At 38.0% G+C, this 23,777-nt stretch overlaps 1 long non-coding RNA gene across 1 annotated transcript; it reads left to right on the forward strand.

The window, feature by feature from the left end:
- LOC118452031 lies at positions 1 to 23,777 on the forward strand. Its single transcript, XR_004841667.1, has 3 exons — positions 1 to 92; positions 9,146 to 9,149; positions 23,763 to 23,777. It is a non-coding gene; the product is annotated as an uncharacterized LOC118452031 (long non-coding RNA).

The raw sequence follows: 23,777 nt of genomic DNA on the forward strand, positions 1-23,777 counted from the left end.
TACTCCTCTGATTCTCTCCCCCATCCCATTGTGGGGGGAGTGAGTGAGGGGCTGTGTGGTGCTTAGTTGCCATCTGGGGTTAAGCCATGACAGTACTAATAAAGGGTTTTGACTGACTCAGAAGGTCACTAGTAAAGTTATAGTTATATATAGTTCTAAACCTGAAATAAAGGTAAACCTCTGCTTGATCCTGAAGCACAAGTGTGTTACACTGGCAATATCTGATGCATGACTGAAAGTATGTTGTCTTGATGAGGAACTCTGTCTTCCTCAACACAAGTTCATGCCAAGGACTGTACATAAAAGAACACAAATCAAAACCCAGAGCAGTGCTTCCTGCCACTGCATTTGGCTTTTCTTGAAATAATTGTGATGAGAACAGCAACTGCATTTCTGGCTCTTCATCCTAACATTCCTTCCAGCATGAGCGTAATCAAGTCAGTCCTGGACAGAGACTTGGAGTCTCCACTGTGGTTATTAACTGGAAAGCTCATTCACCGAATCACTCCTGGATCTCCCATCACCATGGTTGTAGGCTTATAACCATTACAAAAAGGCTATAGCCGATTTATTCCTCGAAAGGACTTTCAGATATTTTCTATCAAAAAAAGACAACTTCAGATACGGTTTTGTAGTAAATCCTCAAGAGTCTCATTAAACAGCATCCTAGACCAACATAACTGCTCTACAGCAGAACTTGAATAATGATGGAATGCTTTCTGTGTTGCCCTTTCAGTCTTAAAATTCTTCTTTTGCTACATACTATCCAATTGTCTTCCTATAAAACAATTGGTAGTAACATAGGAAAACATTGGCCTTTTTCCTTAAAATACGCTGATAAAATTCTAAATGAAAGAAACATCTGTATGGAATAAACTCATTTTTGTTTCCAAATGTCAACACTCATTGTAGGCAACAACCCGGGGCTTACTTTCTTTATGTAGCTAGCTCAAAGTTAAGGTAACATGAAAAATTCACCTTACAAATAGAGAAATAAAATGCTAGTTACAGATTAGTATGTGTATTAAACAATATTCCTTGCAAACTGATAAATACAGAAGGTAAAGTACCCACAGTACCAAAGATCGAGGATTAAAAGTGCAACTTATGTTCTGACCAAGGGTGTGATTTAAATATAACAATAAAAATGGCACATGTGTAATCTTTTCATTTTGAGGGAAATCAAATACCTTTTTTAAAAATGGACATTTTAAACTTATAGATGAGGCATAAAAAAATGAAAAAGTAATCCATATGTCAGAATTTATAAAGTAGTTTTGGAGAAAAACACTGATATTTTCCAAATTTACTGCATCTGCCGGTTGCCCAGCAACTTGAAGTCGCCAGGTGACAGCTCAAGGCTCCAGACTAGATGCAACAAAAGACTTGGAAAGCCTGAACTTAAAGCAGTTAATTATGAAGCACCTTACTCTCAGAACAGAATTCAGGAATTTATTATCATCCTTGTTCAATTCCTGGGGAAAACAAGGCTCCAGGGAACACAGTCTTAAACAGCCAGCAAAACCTTGCAGTGAGATGTAAACATAGGAATGATACATAATCCTGAATTTCTCTGGGGATTTGGTACGGCCCCAAAAGCAAAGGCTTCTGTTCATTTGGTACCTACAGTAGAGAATCCACTTGTGGATAGGGCAGCCAGCAAATACTCTTTCAGGGAGCATGACCATGCTCAGTAGAAAAGGTGGTGATGATAATCATATCTCCTGCAAGACCATCTTGCTGAAGGAAAGCATGTGAAAAGAATATCAAACACATGTATTCTTAAAAACATTATGCCAGCAGATGGATCCTGTCCAAAGCTGGTATGATTTGTGCATGGGAAAAAATGCAAACATTCAAAAAACGCTTTATCCTAGTTTAAACTTGGAACCTAGGTCTTATTTTATACTTCTCCTAATATCACATTGATGGTAAAAGGGTTCTTTATTCTTGACTGTGTGATGGAAAACACCCTGGTCTATGTGTGTCGAGGCTCAATTTTCAGGGCAAGTCCATACAGGTTATGTTAAGGTAATCACTAACAATCATTTTTTGAAGTTATCATAATAGAAATACAAGAACATAAACACAGCTATCATGGTTTTGACAAGGTCAAAGCTCAGGACAAATTTAAAGAAATAAGCCAAGTTTCATGTTAAAATAGAAACTAATTAAACTTGGTTTGAACATGGGTAGCAGTTCTTCCAACAATGCTGCTTTTCTCTTTTGCCAAGGTATGAATGGAAAATGAAGGCTTTCTGCTCTCTACAAGAGTAGGAGCAGTGGTAGGTTGAACAGAATAATTAAGAGAAGAAATTCCTTATGATAAAAACCTAAAAGCCAGGCCACCTCGTAGATGACCAAATAAAAGAGTCCCAGCACTCATGTCAACTCTGGAAATCAAAAAGGCTTTATTATCTCACAGGGAGAACATTCCTTCCACAGCACAGCAAAGGCATAGGAGCACAGTAAACATTTCTGCAGCTTGTGTTTGCTTGTCATCAAGAAGTGGGAACACCCTGTGCCCATTGACTATTTTGTTTTGTTATAGTTAACAATGAATTTGGGACATACCTCAGTAAGAACAGAAATCAGCCAGCCATATCAATTTTCAAGGCTCTACTTAGTATTCGCCAACTTACTGGCTTCAGCTAGAAATTTCTACACTATATTACACCTCATTATAATAAGGAAGCTACCAACTGCATCAAGAATAAATGTTACTTGTTGCTCCTTTTCATTCTCTCTCATAAGCATATCATGGCTTGAAGTTTAAAAACAAAATGGACAAAAAGTTCTTAAGGCATTTTGTTTCATTTAATTTATGTCTTCATCTGATTTTGTAAGCTTTGCAGTAAACAGCAATAAGTGGAAACCACAGATGCTTCTATTTGGGTTTTGTCTAGACAAATGTTGCAATAGAACAAGGTTAAGTCCAGTATAACCATTACTTTTGACATCCTTGATCCCTGGACTGACCCATTAAGTTAAGCTATCTTGGTATGCAGGCTAATTACACCTATTTGACTAAGCATACTTACATAAGTATCCAATTATAGCTTAAAACAACACTCAAACATGCACAGCCATCTGTCATAGAATGTATCTGTTGTTAAGGCATAATGGTGTGCTCAATTCCTTCCTTTCTGATACACTAAATATTTTTTGCTGCTACAGTGAAGAAAAACTGCCATAACAACTGTTTGGAGTACAATAACACATTACCTTGACAATTTAAAACATGAATTTACAAGACAATCTGTCAATATTCTCTAAATGCCCCCTCACATCAATATAATTTTTTTTAAACTATCAACTACAGATAATACTAGAACTAACCACTTGCCTACACATAAACAAAATAAAGTGGTTTAAAATTCTTCTACCTTCTCTTTTGAAAATACTGGTTAATGTAGTTTTCATTCTAGGCTAAACTATTAGCATTTCTGCCACTGAAAGATAAAATGACGTTTAAACATGTCTCGGGAGAATAGGAGTCAGTCAACAGAGTAGGAAAAGATAAATGCATGATGAGATATATTTAGAAAGCTCTATAATGACACACTGTTTTATGGTGGGAGGCATTAAAAACCCTAGTATTACTCACTACTTCTGACTACAGAACTGTGATATTGCTTTTACTGGAGTAAGACACAGTACCATCTGCAATTACCCGAGGAACTTAATGTTAAGTTAGTGATGACGACCATGGTACACATACCCAAAGATTCGGCCATCATTAGAATATATACCCACATTATCTGTGACTAAACACCTGCTATATTCTATTTTTTAAAAGGATTTCTCCCTTTACGACACTATTTCCTCCCTTAGCAAAGTGCTCTGTGGTCTGCAAAGTGTGATATCTGCAAGAAATCAAAAGTCTTTTCCTAACAATTGTGCCTGTAGATTCAAAGACCAGACCTTCTCAGTCTGGAAATAGCAAATGATAATACTATCTTTTCTATTGAGGGGCACTGTTCTCACTAGAACTTTTAGTTTGAGGAAATATAATCAGAAGTAGAAAACAGAAATTGAGAAAAATAACTAACAAAAGAAAACCAACTTTTTTAGTAAGATTTAAAATAATTGTTAAGGAGAAATAGCAGTAGAAATACCTGCTTCATTTTCTATAAATGTTTAAACAAGTCTGCTTAACAAATGAGCATCCATTATCATCATATATTCAAGTAAGGAATAATATGGTGAAAATCTATTTTACTGAAGGATAGGCACAGCAGCTGCCTGAATTCTGAGCTAATTGCCTGCTACACAATTACCTGTAAAGTATTGATTCAATGACATATGATTCTTTCCAGTTGTACAGTCACCATTTCTTAGACTAAAACTGCATTAAACTCAACAATTTGATATGTAAAGTTTGTTTACATGCTATAACGTTTTGTTTTTTAAACCAAAGCATACAAAAGAATTAGTTTTCTAGAACTTAAGAGGTCAATCTTTTTAGTATTTAGAAGAATAAAGAGACAACACTGCTTTGTTTTTGTTAAAACTTGCAGCCTTTTTTCTCAGGGTTTTGCATGCTGATAATCAGTTTCTTTCTAGCACATCCAATACAGCTGTACACAAAAATCCCAGCTCTATGCCAGTTTTCTCCTGTTTCAATACCCACCCACAACAATTTTCCTTCTTTTAATTAGGAGCTTATTTGCTCTAATGGTTTCCATTTCTATCTCAGACAAGTAATAAATAATGCTTCAAACAACTTGCAAGCACTGAAATGCAAGAGAAGTTCACGTCTTTGCTCTGGTGCACAAGATCATCTCTACCACTTGACAGAAAATTTGTTTTTACCAGCAAAAACATTTTCAAGTTTCTCATATTAACTTTCAGATTTAACATTTCAAGAATGCTAAAAAATTATCTGGCAAAAATTCCAGTTTATTTAAGAGTTCTAATTTACAAAGCCCTTTTGCCAGGAATTTTATCTTATTTTTAAACTAGTTCTGCACAATTTTGACTTGTCAGGAAGTTGCATCTTTTAATGAATCTTAATTTTATGAGAACATAGATTTTTTTAGATTCTGAGGAGAGGGTGCACTTGTTTTGGATAGCTGGATAGAATTGGAAAAGCAGTTTGATGTGGAAAGTCTTTATTTGTAAAAGTACAGGGGTTTTGACACCTGGGTACTAAGCGATGTAAATTGATTTTGGCTTTGCTTTTACTGCTGCTTGACTAATAATTTCCTCAATTTTAATGAGTGAGTTTGCAGGAAATTTACTTACGGAGCCTTACTCACTATTAACAACATTCTTGCAGGAAGAGGAGACAGTGTCATAAAATAGAATCAGAGTTGTTTAGGTTGGAAAAGACCTTTAAGATCATCAGGTCTAATCATAAACCTAACAGTGCCAAGCCCACTACTAAACCGTGTCTCAAGCACCACATACAGATGTCTTTTAAATATGTGCATTTCCCTGGGCAACCTGTTCCAATGCTTGACAACCCTTCCAGTGAAGAAACTTTTCCCAATATCCAACCTAAACCTCTCCTGGAACAACTTGAGGCCATTTCCTCTCATCCTATCACTTGTTACTTGAGAGAAGAGACCAACACTCACCTCACTACAGCCTCCTTTCAGGTAGTTATAGAGAGCGATAAGGTCTCCCCCTCAGCCTCCCTTTCTCCAGGCTGAACAACCCCAGTTCCCTCAGCTGCTCCCCATCAGCCTTGTGCTCCAGACCCCTCACCAGCTTTGTTGCCCTTCTCTAGACACACTCCAGCCCCTCAATGTCCTTCTTGCAGTGAGGCCCCCAAAACTGAACACAGTATTTGAGGTGCAGCCTCACTAGTGTTGAGTACAGCAGGACAATCTCTGGCCACACAATTTCTGGTACAAGCCAGGGTGCTGTTGGCTGCCTTGGCGAGTTGGGCACATTGCCAGCTCATATTCAGCCAGCTATCGACCAACACCCTAGGTCTTCTTCCATGAGGCAGCTCTCCAGCCACTCTTCCCCAAGCCTGTAGCATTGCATGGGGTTGTTGGGATCCAAGTGCAGGACCCAGCATGTAGCCTTGGTGAATCTCATACAACTGGTGCCTTGTTCAGTAAGGTAAAATAATACATTGTACATACCTAACTCTGTTTATATATACATACATATATATATTTGATCATAGGATCCTAGAATGCTTTGGGTTGGAAGGGACCCCTACAGGTCATCTAGTCCAATCCCCCTGCAGTCAGCAGGGAAAATGCTAACTAGATCAGGTTGCTCAGAGCCCCATCCAACCTGGTCTTGAATGTTTCCAGGGATGGGGCCTCCACTACCTCTCTGGACAACCTGTGCCAGTGTTTCACCAACCTCATTGTAAAGAATTTCTTCCTTATATCTAGTCTAAACCTACCCTGGTTTAGTTTAAAGCCATTACCCTTTGTCCTGACACAGCCGGACCTACTAAAAAGATTGTCCCCATCCTTCCTATAGGCTCCCTTTAAGTACTGAAAGGCCGCAGTAAGGTCTCCCCACAGCCTTCTCTTCTCCAGGCTGAACAACCCCAACTCTCATATCTGCACAGATATCTCAAGACATTTTCAAAGGCCCCAGATTAATAAGACAGAAAAACAATTCAGGCCCACCTCTTCAGCTTGTCCAGGTCTGTTTAGATGACATCCCCTCCTTCTGGTGTGTCAACTGCACCAGCTTGGTCTCATCCGCAAACTTGCTGAGGGTACACTCAATCTCACTGTCTAGGTCATTGATGAATATATTAAACAGCACTAGTCCCAGTACAGACCTGTGAGGGACACCACTTGCCACCACTGAGCCGTTGACCACTACCCTCTGGATGCGACCATCCAACCAATTCCTTATCCACTGAACAGTCCACCCATCAAATCCATATCTCCCCAATTTAGAGAGAAGGATGTTGTGATGGACCATGTCAAAGGCTTTATCAAAGTCCAGATAGATGATATACATACCTCTCCCCTTGTCCACTGTTGTCACTACATCATAGAAAGTCACTAGGTTCGTCAGGCAGGACTTGCCCTTGGTGAAGCCATGCTGGCTATTTCGAATCACCTTCTTGGCCTCCATGTGCCTTAGCATAGCTTCTAGGAGGATCCATTCCATGATCTTCCCAGGCACAGAGGTGAGGCTCACAGGCTGGTAGTTCCCGAGGCCTTCATTTCTACCCTTTTTGAAAATGGGCACAAGGTTTCCCTGCTTCCAGTCCCCAGGGACTTCACCTGGTGAGTTTAAGACTAAACAGAAATGAATGAAGGCACCAGCCTAGCTTTGAGAGCTATGTCCATGTAGATTCAAAGAGCAGAGGCCTCAGCTGCTATAAGATGATTCTTCCATTCTAACAGGTCTCTGACAGACTGGAGTGCGTTGCGCCAAATGACAAGTGGTCAGTGTACAACTTCAGCTTATACTTAGCCATCACTTATGATAATGTTGCCATGAAGTCTTTTATCTCATTTCTATTTTTACAGTAACAGGAGGATGCACGTAGTGATCACTAGTGTAGAGTCAATTCCAATTTGTAAGAGTCAAGTTTTTCCCATTGTAGAACAGCAGCATTACCCCAGCTTTTACTAAGACACATCATGCTGATTTCCAAAATGTTTCAGAAGATCAGTCATACCACAAGTGCTATAGAATAGGAGTACAAGGAGAGAAGGAGAACATACTCTACAAATTCACCCAACTTACAAAGCTCCTGCAATTTGATGGTGCTTTTACAGCTCTGGAGCTCATACAACACCTGCCAAAAAGATACATCATCACTTGTGGAGACTCTCCCCATGCTCATATGACACGGCATTCTTTTCCCACTCATTCTTCCACAGGATGGATCTGGATTGTAGGCTCACTGAACTTCATGGTTACTACTCTAATCATCCATTTGTATTGACTCTGACAGGAATTGTGGAGCTGTCTTGAAGCCTCAGTAGAGATCTGGAACCATGGAAGGGAGAATACTGCTATAAATGATTTAGACCTTTAAAGAAGTAACTTGGCTAGAATCAAGAACCAGACAAAAGTCTGAGATGCAGTCCAGCATCTAAAGAACAACATCACCCCTTTTTCTCCATCCTAATTTTTTTCTGCATGTCATACATTCTTTCTTATACTTCAGTATGTTATTTTAGGGGGAATACAAAACCTCAACAGCAGAAGCACAATGTTTGCAGGTCTGCGAACATGCCAAGCTAAAAGAAATTGTCCTACTTGAAGACAAATGGAGTTAAAAAGTGACCTCCAGAACAGAGCTTCATTAAAGCAGTCTGCAAACATGTAAGAAAGCTGCTGAAAAACATGTTTTACAGCTGAGTAAATGCAAAAGCAAGTGACTTCTCATAGATATTGACTATTATTTGCAAAACTGAAATTAATTCCTAATTTGCTTTACGTACAGTGTCACACATTTCTCTGTTCAATGACTCTTGAGCACAAGTACTATGAAATGCGAGTCCTAGTCATTTTAGGAAAAGCAGTCTAGGGCAGCCATGATTTCCATTCAATATGTGTTATTTGATCATAAAACTACAACATCTATCAAAAAAATGTGATTATTTAGGGATATCACAATCATATCACAATTTCATTTTGGAAATTATTGTGTAGATACTCACTGTACCTTTAAGTCATTTTTTAAATATTAAAAGCAAAAACCACTCAGAATTGCAATTTTATTGCACGTCTAAAGTAAAGCTAAGAAGTTACAGCTGTTAATGCAACTAGGCTAGTGGTGAGACCATGCCTTCCTATCCAGTGATCTTACCCATAGTTCACTACTACTAAGTTCCTCACACGCTTGGAGCAAAGCAGAGTTTGTGTGAGCACATAAGGAGATGGTGCTCTTGCCCTTCGGCCTCAACCACCAGCTCTCCCTTTGCCTCATTCTTCTCCTAGCAATCACCATTTCCTTTTTTGTTTCTCACTCAATCCTGGTATTAGATATCCTCTATACTTAATCCTTTATGAGGCATGCCACCTAATCTGCCTGTGTTCCTGTCTTGATACATAAGCATTTGAACTTCTGTGGTCTTCTTAAGTTCACCTGAGAAACAAAACTGTACTCCAAATCCCAAAATGCTGTTAAGAAGCTAAAGTGGAAGGAAAAGGTAGGAAAACTTAGTGACCATGGTATTACCAGCAAAATCTGCATTAGACTGGTTCCCCACCTAAAAAGATGCACTGAACATCACATTTTCCTTTACCCATAATGCAGGGCAGACACTAGCAGAAGTTTTCACCCAGTTGGCACTTAAATTGCACAGATATCTATCTTTTAAAGATAAAAGAAATCTTACGCCCAAACCAGGCTTCTATTTTAACATTTTCTTATCACCACAGCATCCAAAAAACTCAAACAGGAATTACTATGCTCACTCAATGTCAATCATGTCTGCCAAGAATTTGCATTTACAACATGATCCTAGAGATCAAGTGAAATACCAACAGCACGACTGAATTTGGCAGTGGCATATTCTCATACTCCTCTTGACAATATTAAAGGTTGACAGCAAAAATATAACTACATCGAGAACTGAACCATGAATGAACTTTCATCTCACATGACCTAAAGTCATATACATAATACTTTTACATTATTTTCATTGTTCCAACAGAGACTGCAACAGATGCAAGACTACGTGAATGTTTCAGCTAGCAGGGTAGCACAGCTTTGACTGCTTTTTCTGTACCATTTATAGGGATTCTTCAGCCTCAGATTTTTTGGTCAAGCTCAAGGCCTACCTTAACAGCTCAAAGACTACATTCACTTATATTCACATTCTCACTTACATTCACTAAATCAAAAAAGTTAGATGGAAGGACAACCTCTGTTCAAATACCAGTACTCCTTGTATTTAGTGAGAATTGTGGGGAAAAAAAATGGCAAGACTAACCTTTCCAGTACTCTTAATTTCCTCTGTACAAAGATAACATTTAATTGTTATCCACCTGCATGCCACAATCCAGGAGATCCCAACCAATGCTATGGTTTTTAGTTATGCTTTGCTCCGAACACAATTAACAAGAAGTTGTCAGAAAAAAGCTTTCCTAAGAGCTGCTCTGAGAACACACCCCCAAATCAAAGTTTTATTCCAAAAGAAGCTGGAACTTGTTTCATAAAATCAGTTTATAGGAATATGGTCATTTTCATAGTCAGAAAAAGAGGCATAAAACCTAACTCCTCCAATCACAACAAAACTCTAGGGGAAGCCTAACCTAAATTTAAAATCGAGCACCTTATTTTCTTAACTAATGCTGTCTCCCCAGGTTGTTCCTTATTTGATGCTTTGCAAAGAGAAAAACTATCAATAAAACGTAATGGGTAATTTTTTTAAAAAAGCTTTTCTATTTGGATCATTTACTTTTTAAAGAGCACATTTTGTATGCATCCTACACAAAGCTATCACAGCTAGACTGGTATTTCTATTTGAAAATGCTATTTTGGCATTGCATGTGTATCTTAAAGTTCAATAAAGCATTCGCATTTCAGTCCCGATTTAGAACTATTTACAACTATAACTAATCCACATTGCAAAGGGACAAGTTCAAAAATAAAAAATGAAACATGAAAATAGGAAATGGATCCAACAGTATCCTCTGATAGTATATTTGAGATGGAAGGCTATAGGAAAGTAATTTCTCCTTGCAGTAAAGAAAAAGGTCTCTTTCTTGCCCCAAAACCTCTGAAAAGTCAGAGAGAGTTGTGACACAGCCACTGTTGGTCAAAGGAAGGGTGGAGGGGGAAGGGAAACAATAGAATGAAAAAAAAAATATTTTAAAGATCTATTAAGCATTAAGACATAAATAATAAAAATAAGGAAAATTATATTAATGGATCATAGTAGGTAATTGCTTTTCCACTCTACCTACATACTGAAGCTCACTAAAATACCTTATATTAGATAGTATGGTGAAGGAGCTGTTTTGGATTCTATATGCCACTGGACTCAAGTTTTCAAAGGCATTCAAGAGCATATGTCCAAAATTAAATAAAAGCCTTAAATCTCTTTGAAACCTAATTGCAGTTCAAGATATTCCCTTCAAAGGGCAGGATCCTTCCAAAAATACATAGAAAACCATCTACAGGGGAACGAGAAGAATCACTAGATAAGGAATACCTGCTAGCATGCAAGGAAAGACCTGAAGAGTGAAGAATACCCTGCTCCCAGTATGTAAAGAAATTCTGTAAGTAGGGTAATGAACTGATCTTCATGATCAGATGTAATGCATTTATGCTGCAACAAGGAGGTTTAAAATTAGGCATCTAACAATAAGGCTAGAAAAGCGTTCATGGAGTGGTTATGGAGCTTATAGAATCTCATCCCAGGTTTAAAAAAAAAAAAAATCAAACAAAAAAACCCCAAACCACCATTTTAGACAAAGGTTTAACAAATGTGTTAAAAACAAAAGCATACCGTGGCCAGTCTTAAAGAGCAGGGAGTGGACAAGACTTCTCATTGCAAATATCACTCTTCTTTCTCCTCCCTCCTAAGAACTATTCTATTAATTTGCCAACTGATCTGGCAGATTATGCATTTTTTTTTAAATAGGCTATACTCTGCTAGCCCTTATTGACTTCAGGTGTGCAGGATCAGTAGGAGGCACTAAAAACAAAAAGCAGCAGCCTTCTCCAAAGTGGAACCACCTGAAGTATAACCATTACAGAGCCTGTATCAGCCTGAGCTTGTTTTTCTAGACACAGCTATCTCCATGTTCTCTTAGGCTCCCACTTCCTGCATGCAACATACTTTATCAGCAGTCACCATCAGTGAAATATTTTAATTAGATTTTGAGGATTCTTAGTGTTCTTATTTGTTATCATTTTGTTTTTCACAGAAATAGATTGGATTTTTGGAGAAAGAATTTCACTTCTGTCCTCACGTTAAAGTTTCTTGGGAGTTCCATTTTCTCATTTAATGATTCAACAGAGATAAGGGAAGCATATATGATGCAAATTTGTTAAATATTCAGCATATTTTATTAACCAAATCAAAATCTGCAAGCTTGAAAGCTTCTGTGCGATAATACCCTATTGAATGACCTTTTATATTTATTCTCTAGAAACCATGCATTAGACTTAATAACCATACTTCCTCATTATAATTTATTCTGACCTAAAGACTGATTTTGAAGTCCACATGGGAAAACTGATAATTAGTTCTCTTTGGTTGTAGTCCAAGAGAAATGACAAATTTCACCTTGTTTAAGACACCTCTTGATAACAGTTTAAGCCAACAGAGGAAGCATGCATAATTTATTTTTTTTTAGACATGCACATGTTTTTCTCCTGAGGTTGCACTACTATATTGTCCAATTACTTGTTATTTTACTCCCCTCTGATAACTGTGGCCTACAGAACAAACAGCCAGCTTTTCTTCCCTTCTCTTTGGGGACGCTTAGATTTTGACAGGATGCAACAAACTAGTAAAATGAAGTCCTTGACAGAACATCCATTGCTTCCAGTGTTACACACAAAGATTTTTTTTTTTTCCTAGAAGTGCCCAATACCATACATACATCTAAATGGACTCCAGCAAAAACTGTAAAATCAATCTATGTGTAACTGAAAATAAGATTAGACCACAAGATAAATAACATTCCTGTATCTCCTGTCTCCTTCAACAATCCAAGACCTGGATACTGTTATAAGAAATTACAGACTCATATGCCCGCTGCCATCCTTTACCCCCCAAAAAACCTATACATGGTCTGATTGCATACAGTAAAAATGCATTGGGGGGAGAATAAAAAAATCAGCAGTCAAAATGGGCCTGAGTAGTCCTGACTCTAGGTATACCAAGTCTTTTTTCATTTTCCCATGGAATCAAGATACACATTCTCTGGCTAAGCATCTACAGAGGATATAGAGCATACACAGAACAGAAGATTAAAAGGCAGTAACAGAGCCCAAGTCTGAAAGCAATACAATCCTTAGGGGAAAACAAGCTGCTTTTTTCCTAAAGGAAGGATTTCACTGTTTCTTTACTGTTGAACAATTCCCAACCTGAAACCACCAAAAAATAGAATAGTCCACAACTATGCCTTGAGAAGCAAATCCTAAAGTTTACTTTGCTGGGAATCCACAAAAGCTGATCTCCTGGGAAGAGGAAAGAAACTAACTACAGGCAGTTATCAAAGCAGAGATTAATGTACAAGTGCATAGAAGGCTTTGATGTTTGAATTTAATGCATCTGTTCAAGTTATTGTGTAATTTAAAAAATAACTTTTTAATGTACAGGCATTGGGTAATATTTCGCTACTCTTTTGGCTTAAAAACTGGAATAGAAAGTATTGTTGTACTTGAAAATATCTGTTAGTATCAGCATACTTTTCTGTTCTAACCACCTAAAATGCCATAAAATTTATTAACAATTTAACATGAGAATACTGTTTGCAACAACTTAGCACTTGAAAAGCAGGTATTCTCCCTCTTGACAATCCAATGTTCTATGTGAAAAATTCATGACGGGTTTTTCAAAGCAGTCTTACACTGGCTGACCTTCTCATCAGCTTTTTAAATACTGTAGGTGCTTCTAAACAGATTCATAAATTATATTGGAATAAACTATGTCATTGCCAGCTCAGCTGGAAACCAAGCCAGGGCAGAAAATAATTTATTCAGATTTATCCTTTACTTTGTCCATGGAATATTCTGTCAGCAAGTTAATCTCTTCCATAACTCCCCCAGGCCTCCCCACCCACCCTACCCAGTGGTGTACAAACTGCTTACTGTAAACATATTTATTGTAACACTTAGCAAAGCTGATCATAAGTAGCATAAAAGCACCGTCGTTCCCAATCTGGAGGAAAATAACTTTAATCAGGAAGGAAAAAAAAGACCAGGAGAATTCAGAATTTTAAACTGTACATTTGAGAGATATCTGATAAAAGATTGTTTCCCCTCCCAAGCTCCCCAGGTGTTTGTATCCAGAATCCCTGCAAAACAACTGGGCTCCAGTAAGATTTGTTTTGCATCAGCAGAATTGACATTTATTATCCCCATACTTTGGCATCCTATACATGTGGCAGTGGGCAAGGGTGGAAAGAACGTGAACGGTTGACCCATTTAGTTATCATTTTGCCATGGAAACACATCATTGTATTGACCTAACAGTGGACTTTAAATATGTCAAAGCAGTTACAGTCAAGATGGGAACAAGTTTTTCTCTGTATCAGCTGTAGTTAGGATGGTGCAAGACAGGCTGAAGTTAAAACAGGGAAGACTCAGGTTACAAAACAAGATCATTACCATCACTGGATGCTTTCAGAAACAGTCTAGACAAAGCTTTGTCATGAATATGTGCAAGTTGATTTGCCTGGGGGCAAACCAACAAGATAACATCCAGTCCTATTTTCTAGGACTGTCCTATATTATTCTAGTTTGTTTTTTTAAGTTACTAATATGTATATAGGTGTATATAAGCACTAGTATACACTAGACATATAGTGTGTATATTTCTTTAGATGTACTTTTCTATTATATGTTTTCATACCTATGCATACCTTTTTTATTTTTCTTCTGCTTCTATTTATATATGTGTATATATATATTTAGACATACACTTAGTGTATCTTTTTTAGTTTTCCTTAGTGAGAATCATTAGAGTCATAAATAATTCTAAGAAACCTCAATTTCTTCCTCATTTAACAGCAACATTCCTAGTTTTGGCCTATAGTACATAATAAAAACTGAAATCTTTTATGACCCCTAAGTTCTACTGCAGTCTCCTGTCCTGCCAAATAATTTGTTATACAACTAAAGCATAAATCCAAATTAAAACTAGAAACCAAATGAAGTTTGTTTCACCATCTTTCTGGATCAGTTTGTCATTATCAGATGATCAATAAAGAAGATTAGAAACATAATTAATAAATAATATCAGATGATCAATAATAAAGATTAGAAACATAATTAGAAATGTGTATTTTCATGTTACTTGATACATTTGTGCAAATTCAATAAATAAGAATAATGAACGAGAGGCAATAGATTGTATTCTGTATTTAAAATACTAGCTTAGATTATTCATGGTTGTCAACAAGTTAATGTATGAGAGAGAAGGAAAGAATCGTGAGCTTCCCTGAAACAGAGAAACTTCAAGATACTGAAATCAGGGAAGTTGTAGCAGTATTTCCATCTACTGGAAGATGGAGATAATTAGCTACTCACAGCTGCCATATTCACTTTTTCCTATGAAAGTCAAATTAATTAATTATAAATACCTCTCTTACTGGATTGATCATACAATCTGTCTCTATGATTTCACATTTTTCATATATGTCCACAACATTAGGACATAAAAAGCAGATATTCTGTTAAAAGCTATTAGCCCTATTATCTTAAAGGACATATAGAGGCTGTCCCAGAACATATGCAAGTCAGCCACATCTTCTCCATAAAGTAAGACTTCGAGAATCTATTAATAAATCATTTTGTCCAACAGTGGATTCATTTCTCACATGACAAATAAGCTTGATTCAAAGACGAAGATCCTGATGCTTCAGGAAACAATGATGTCAAAGTTACGGCTTTATTTTTGTCACCATAATATATTGTAAAAGTAGCACCTCCATGTTTCATGTGCAAGACCTCTATTTCCACATGACTGCATCATTTTTTAAAAACAGTCTCCTCTTTCTAAGTGGTATTTCACAAAAAGCCTAAAAAGTAAGCAACGTATCACTGCTAAATAGCGAATAACCAGTCCCAAAACTTCTATGTGGCAGGAACCAAAGGCTAAGCCCTGAGAGTCTAAGAGAATCTGTTTCACTTTAAAGATTTTGTCCCTCTTCAAACAGAAAATACTTACCATTGTCACAATTTCTGTCTTCAGCTAAAACCCACCACACATTTTTTGAAGATAGCCTACAGCACTAGACCAAACAATTTAATTTACTCATAAGGCTGTTCAGATGGGCAACTGTGCATTCTGAGACCACAGATTTTTGAGTATCACAGATTTAAGAAAACAAGGTTTTTCTTTAAGAGAACAAGCTTCAGTAAAATAACTTGTTAAAGTCCACACAAGGTAAGGATTCATTAAATCTTTTACAGCATCCGCTGAAGGTTCATATAAACAAATCAACATTGAGCATTGCTTTTGCAGTTACTTCACAGCATGTCAGTGGCAGTTCCGAAGGAAAATCCATATGAAAACACAAGAGTGGCAGCACCAACTTTGACCTCAATTACCCAGACATACTGGGCTTCTGACTGACAGAAGAATTTGACTTTCTGTATTCATGAACCCTCACACTCCCTTAGATATCTATGACTGAAAGCCAACACAGAGCAATTCCAACATCCACGCTGACACTGCCATTATAAAAAAATATTATTGCTTCCCTTCACTAGCATGCTGTTATCAAGTAAAGCCTTTCAAATATTCATGTAGCCCACTATTTTTTTTGTTTGTGGATAATTCAGCAGATACTGGCAGTTAGCCCTTGTTATTTCAAATTGTGCAAACATGTTTTGCAAATATATTTCAGCACCTGCTTCTGTTCTTTTCCTCGTGGCTTGTGGGAGGTCACCCAATTAATACGGCAGCATTCTGCTCTTTCCTTCGACAGCAACCCTTGTAAAGGGGGGATAAAAGCTTGCAACACTACGTTTGTTCAAACCTCAGAGTCCACAGAAGCCTCAAAATCTACACAACTATTGTATACATGTATGCTAACTGAAAGAAAACAAAGGACGTTTTCGAAGACAACTCAAAAATCCATGAAGTGCTCGCAGAAGGATTTTATTCCTCATTATTTAAGAGGTATTGCAAAGTATGGCACATAAGACAGTTGCAGCTAGTTTCCATACATGGAAATGTAAAAAAAGTAATGATTTCTGTGGTGTATTTGTTAATGACCAGTAAAGATAAACTCATTTTTAAGCAGTAGTCAACCAATGAGGACACAAAAGTTCCATTATGTTCCTTGACACTAGTCACAATAAAAAAAAAAAAACTACCTGAATTGGGAATAGCAACTACTATGTCAAAAAAACCATATTCATTCTGAGAATACATCTGCATCACTTTGCATCGGCTCACCTTCCACTTAAACCAAATTTCTCTAATGAACTTGAACCTCCACACCTGCAAGATGGGGCAAGTGATTTGCCAAGCTCCGACTGATATATCATGGGTAACAAAAAAGCCAGGTGGAATGCCAGTGCTTCAGGGTTTATTTAGAATAGAAAGTACATTTTTACAATTCATCAATAGGCTGCCTCATGAGAAGCACTTGAAGTACCATTTAATAAGTAACAAATATAAAGCAGAAGGGTTTGGCCCTGCATCACTGAAGTTTATGCAAGCTCTGTGTTCAAAGGGAATAGGTTCAGGCGCTAAAAGAAATCCTTTCCAACATCAAAGTAAATGAACACTGAGAAACCAGCTTCTTAACGGAAGGTTCCAAAATAGTTAAGAAAAAAGGGTTCAATAAGATTTACTATCTTTATGTTTTTATATCAGGCTTCCTGAAATCAATAGGATTTGGAATATGAATTCTAAACACCCTAAAAGAACACCACTAACACCATTACTTAATTTACATCTTTCCTTAAATACATAAATTCCTGGTGCATGCTGGCTAGCCTACCCACATCATCATGGATAATTAAAGAAACAGTAACTGTCATCAAGCAATTGCTTTTTTGGAGGGTGTACCCACTTCCCCATCTCTTGGCTTTTTCACTATGCTGATCTGCAGCACTGTAATGGAATAAAACACTACTGCACTTGAACAGCTACAAGCAGCCCTCAAAATGGAAAGTTATCATGGCAACTACCTAGTGCTCAGGAAAGACTTTCCTTTTGAAAGCATTTCCCCAAAACAGTGCCATAAAACAAACCATTGTGAGCAGTTGTTGTCATGCTGATACATGAGATAATTCAGCAAGTTTTTACTCAGAGATTAATTGAAAATATATGGAACAGAGCCTTTAGGCCCAATCCTGTGAAAACACTTACTGTTCTCGGATTTAAAAATCCCTGGTGAAAATAATCAAGAAACCCAGTTGACTGAGAACTTCACAGAATATTCAGACAAACTGTAAAGAATTAAAGAATCAAAGATTTTGAAAGCAAGCTGTTATTTTTTTCAAATTCCATCCTTCTCTTGTTTTCATTTTATGTTTTTACATCTTCTTTCTCTTCCATTCTTAATATCTTTTTCATTCTTAACACAAAAAGATGGAAAGTGACAAACATAAGAGAAGTCAGTAATTCCATTTTCAACTTGGCTAAGCAGAAAAGATATCTTCAGGCTTTTAGATCAGCTTTTTAACTGCAAACTGTGTAATCTGCATAAAAACTATGAATCTTTCTTTTCATCCTCCTTGTACATATAATAGCCCCCTTCATTCTATGAAGACTGTTGATACAATGGTACATGGAGTAACATACACTATGAGAGACTGCGTAATTACACGATCACAGACTGTTTTCCTTAGAAGAATCCTCCCTTCAGTTAGTTACTTTTGGCTTGAAAGTCCACATTTTAGAGCATTTTCAAGGGAGATGTATGTCCAAACCTTCATCAACTATTTTTTTCCCTTACAAAGTAAAGGTGTGCTATAGTATGTTAAAAAGTTGTTCGTTGTTTAATAAGCTAATAATTTTTTCCTAACCCCATTTTCAGAAACACCTGAACTATTGTCAGAAACTTTCTATAACAACTCGGCTTGAGTCAGACCTCTAGCACAGAGTTAGTTAAAGCAAGTTAGCAAATAAAAACACACCTGTTAAAGGGAACTATAAAGCAATCTCAATAATGATTTACAGGACAGCCTAAGAGTGTGAAAGGCCCTAAGCGAAAAGCATTGCCCAGTTCTCACATTTTTATAGAACACCTTCTCTTTTAAAAGTACCATAGTAAAACATCAAAATGAAATGGCACAATCAAAATGACAGTGAGTCAATGATAGTCACTGAATACAACTTCTAGTTTTATGAAGGACTTGGCATGTGAGCTGGTGGGAAACTTGACTATGAAGATAACTCACTTCTCATTAGGTCTCATGTCAGCTGCTGAAAAAGTGGATCTTGCTAAATAAAATGCAAGCACAGTAAGTTATCGTCTCTGTAGTTTATACTTCTGAATTTTTTCAACTGCTGTCAAATAAAAGATCCCTTTCAGAGCAGTTTTGTACAAGTCATACTTGCAAAGCTCTACAGAAATTACAGAAAAGTCCTGGGGGGAAAAAAAAGGGCAAAATTTTGTCTGATGCACAATTACTTCTCTGACCTCCTAGGACTCCAAAAGCAAATATGAACTGGTTCAACCAAAATATTGTAGGGAAGCTGGGCCAGGTCACCTAATGAGAAAATTAAGAAGTGGTTTCCCCCTACAGAGGGGATTTCAGTTATGCTGTATAATTCATTCTCTGAAGCAACAGCCCCACCTTTAAGAGGGATTTTGTTCTTCCTGCTCCTCCTGGAAGGTCACTTCAGAACCTTTCTTCCCCAGATCCACCCTGTGGAAATCTTATTAGCAGCCTACTGGCATTTGCAATTTGCCATTGTTGTAGCTTCCCCACACTTACAAAAGTGTGTCCTCTTTTAATACCAGAAATTTGGGTGAAATCAGTAACTGCAGAATATATTTTTTTTTATTTTTTTACTCAAACAGAAGTCCTTGCAATCAAAATCTGATTTTTCTGTGTAATGGAAGTGACACACTGAAACCTGTAAGTCAAATTTTGGTAACAGCTCTCATTTCAGATACCAAACACTGACTACAGTCCAAGAAACAACTGTAGTAGTCAGACTTTTTTTTTCTTTTACTAATTTGATAAGATCATGAAGCTTATACAGTCAAAATCTGCATTTGCATATGCATTTGTAGTTACTCTGAGCCTATGGGTCAAGTCCCAAGAAAAAGATGCTCTATTAGTACCCCCATTGATAAAGTGCTTTAAATCCATTTTAAAAGCTACATGTTGGTGCAACATTATATATTTCAAAACCAGAAAGCTGTTCCCAAGGCGCTAAAAGGAAAACAAAAAATACTCACTGGACAAAAGCATTCTTTTCAGGGTAAAAGTTGTGATTTCTGTAATGTAAGTAACCCCCCCAAAGTCTCTTATATTCTCCCTCTTGAACAGAGAGTCAGAAGAGTTAGACAGAAGAACGAAAGAAGAAAAATATATGCAGAAACTCACATAATTACTTAGTACATGAAACCATGGAGAATGTTTGCGGAAAGCACTAAAGAAAACCTAATTAACATTCAAGCTAAAGGAAAATCTTCCTTTTAAAGTGTTGCTTTTCCAAGAAAATTGTTATTTCACCTAAGATTTACCTTCCACAGCAAATAAACTAATACAAAACAATGCGTCTGCATCCATGGAAAAAGTCAGCATTTGACTAAAATTGGAACAGGGAGATCAAAGCACTTATACTTGGAAGCACTGGCACAGCAGCCTAAACGTGAGTGCCTGGAGCTACAATTCTCAGTAGCCTGGTTTCTGAACCGCAACATTGACAAGAACAAGCAAAGACTCCTGTGCTTCACCATGACTGCTCAGCAGAATGAATCATTATGGAACATAAAAGTTCATAAAAGTCAGGCTACAGCCAAATACAAGGGCATAAAAAAGTCAAGGTGACAGTTGTTTTGAAATCCAAAATACTTCATTTTCAAAGTGCAATGTAAAGCTTTTAACTTTTCAGTGCAAACAAAAATTTCTTGCCGGAAAAAGATTTCCAATCAGCTAAGGTTAGAAATTAAAATCCTTCACTTTGTTTTTTTTTATGCAGGCATTTGTCCTGGTTTTGGCTGGGACAGAGTTAATTTTCTTCCTAGTAGCTGGCATAGCACTGTGTTTTGGGTTTAATCCTAGAAGAATATAGATAACCCACTGATTTGTTTAGTTGTTTCTAACCAGTGCTTAGAGTGGCCACTGACTTTTCAGCTTCCCCTGCTCTGCCAGGGGCACAAAGATCTGGCAGGGGGCTGTCCTGGTTTCGGCTAGGATAGAGTTAATTTTCTTCATAGTAGCTAGCATAGTGCTGTGTTTTGGATTTAGTACCAGAAGAATGTTGATAACACACTGATGTTTTTAGTTGTTGCCAAGTAGTGCTCAGACTACTCAAGGACTTTTTGAGCTTCTCCTGCTCAGCCAGGTGCATAACAAGCTGCGTGGGAACACAGCTAGGACAGCTTACCCAAACTGACCAAAGATACCATATAACGTCATGCTTGGGGGGGTTAGTCGGTCGGTCGGTTGCGCAGAGAGTGAATGCTGCTCGGGATGGGCTGGGCATCGGTCGGTGGGTGGTGAGCAAGTACATTGTGCATCATTCGTTTTGTATATTCTGTTACCATTCTCATTATTACTATTATTATTATTTTCTCTTATTAAACTGCCTTTATCTCAGCCCATGGCTCTAACCTTTTTTTTCCTCCCGATTCTCTCCCCCACCCCACTGAAGGAGGGGGGAGTGAGCGAGCAGCTGTGTGGTGCTTAGTTGCCAGCCGGGTTAAACCACAGCAACTGATTAAACAGAACTTTAAAATATTGCCAGTTTTCACTATGCATCACTATTTAAAAAGAGTATAAAAATTCTCTTAAGGTCCTGATTCCTCCTGAATTCTAATTCTTACAGCAGAAATATCATCCTTAAGACCAGAAATACAAAAAACTAAACACTATTTTTAGAGCATCAAGATTCTTGAGAACTTAAACTGGGATACACTAACAAACATTTTCTTCTCCTTAAGTGTTTTTTAAATCTATTCCATTCTACAAAGCACTTAGCCCCACTGATTTTAAATGTCCCCTGTAGAGCACCTGATTCACTACCTAAACAAGACAAACTCCCACAAATAGTTTCTTTTTAGTGTACCTATCTGATGATTCTCTGAGGAATCTAAGGCATACACACTACCAGAAAGGATAACTGTTAGGCTTCAAAGCAGCACAGGACTAACAGCAAAGGAGTGCAAAAGAATAGTGAGAGGTAACACAGGGATCAAAAAGAAAATAAGTGTGTCATGGTTTAGTACACTCAGAACCAAATTCTTGTGAAGATACTTGGTCTCTGAGTATGGGATGGGGTCAGGGAATACACAGTGACCTGTCCCACCTTGGGATCCATCTGCAAGCTCATGGAAAGCACAACTTCACCCAAGAACCTTCCTGACATGGCTTTTCCCCCATAACTAGCTTTGACCCTTCAGGCTCTCCTGCCGCAGTTGGATACAATACCACAAAGCCCTCATGACTGAACTTCTCAGGAGCATGCCACAGCAAAAGAAACAGGTGAGGTGGATTATTTGCCCTCCCTCCCCCAAGTAATTAATTGCTCTTTACAGACCAGCTGTACTAAAAGATAGTATATGACTTCAACCTAACCAGGTTAGATGCCTAGTTACACTTATGGTGAAGAGGAGTTTCTCCATAATCTGTTGAAGATTTACCCAACCAAAAAGGTATAAATACATTGCATGCATGTAAAAACTAGCAATCCAGCCCCCTCATATAAAATTAACAACTTTTTGCAAAAGAGCAATAATCCATGAAATGATTTTTTCTTGATAGGAAGTTATTACTTAGAACTATTGCATATGAGTGACAGGAGACAGTCAGCTATCTATTGCTGTTCCTGTGCCATTTCTCTTTACAATTTTCTGCCTCTGACTGATAAAATAAAAACAATAGGAAGGTAAAGACCACTTATAAATGACCTATAATACAAATCTCTGCCAACATACCTTTTGTTGAGGATGAGCTTAGAGGAGGAAGGAGAGGCAAAGCATGCAGATAGACAATCCCACGGCTGCTGGCAGCCATACAGGGAGACCCCTGAATATAGACACAACTTGGACTTGGAAGCTACTGTGCTACTAGAAAGCTGCAACCTGACTTCCATTACAGAAACTTGGTGGGACAAATACCATGACTGGAATGTGGCTATCAATGGCTACAGGTTGTTGTTCAGAAGGGACAGGCGAGGAAGGAGGGGTGAAGGCGTTGCCTTTTACATCAAGAAATCAACAAAATGTGAAGAGCTGTACTGAAGAATAGCCATGAGCAGGTCAAAAGCTTATGGATAAGAATCAGAGACAGAGGCAACAAAGGGTACCTTGTGATTGGTGTCTACTACAGTCTGATGGATCAAGGGGAGCCTACTGATGAAGCCTTCCTCCAGCTCCAGAAAGCTTCATGCTTTCAGGCTTTCATCCTACTGGGGGACTTCAACCACCCTGACATCTGCTGGAAAAGTAGCATGGCAAACTGTAGGCAATCCAGGAGATTCCTAGAATGCATTGAGGATAACTTCTTAAGCCAGGTAACAGACAGCCCTACCCGAGGGGATGTAGTACTGGACCTGATGGTCACCAATGCAAGTGAGCTCATCAGTGGCATCAAGATTGGAGGCAGCCTGGGCTGCAGTGATCACGCACTGGTGGAGCTCACACTCCTAAGGGATATGGGAATAGTGAAGAGTATAGTCAGGACCCTAAATTTTAGGAAAGCAAACTTCCAGCTCCTCAAGGAGTGTCAGAAGAACCCCCTGGGAAACTGTCCTCAGGGACAGTGGAACAGAACAGAGCTGGCAAATCTTTAATGCTGTGTTCCATAGAGCACAAGATATTTCAGTCCCCAGGTGTAAGAAATCAGGCAAGGAAGGGAAGAGACCAGCATGGCTGCATTGAGTCATGCTGGTCAAGCTAAAGAATAAGAGGGGACTGCACAGACAGCGGAAGTAGGGACAGATATCCTGGGAAGAGTGTAGGGACACTGCCCGGTTGTGTAGGGAGGGGGTCAGGAGAGCCAAGGTGCG

This window comes from Egretta garzetta, unplaced genomic scaffold, assembly GCF_000687185.1.
Source record: "Egretta garzetta isolate BGI_Z169 unplaced genomic scaffold, ASM68718v1 scaffold53, whole genome shotgun sequence".
In the NCBI taxonomy this organism is placed as follows: Eukaryota; Metazoa; Chordata; class Aves; order Pelecaniformes; family Ardeidae; genus Egretta; species Egretta garzetta.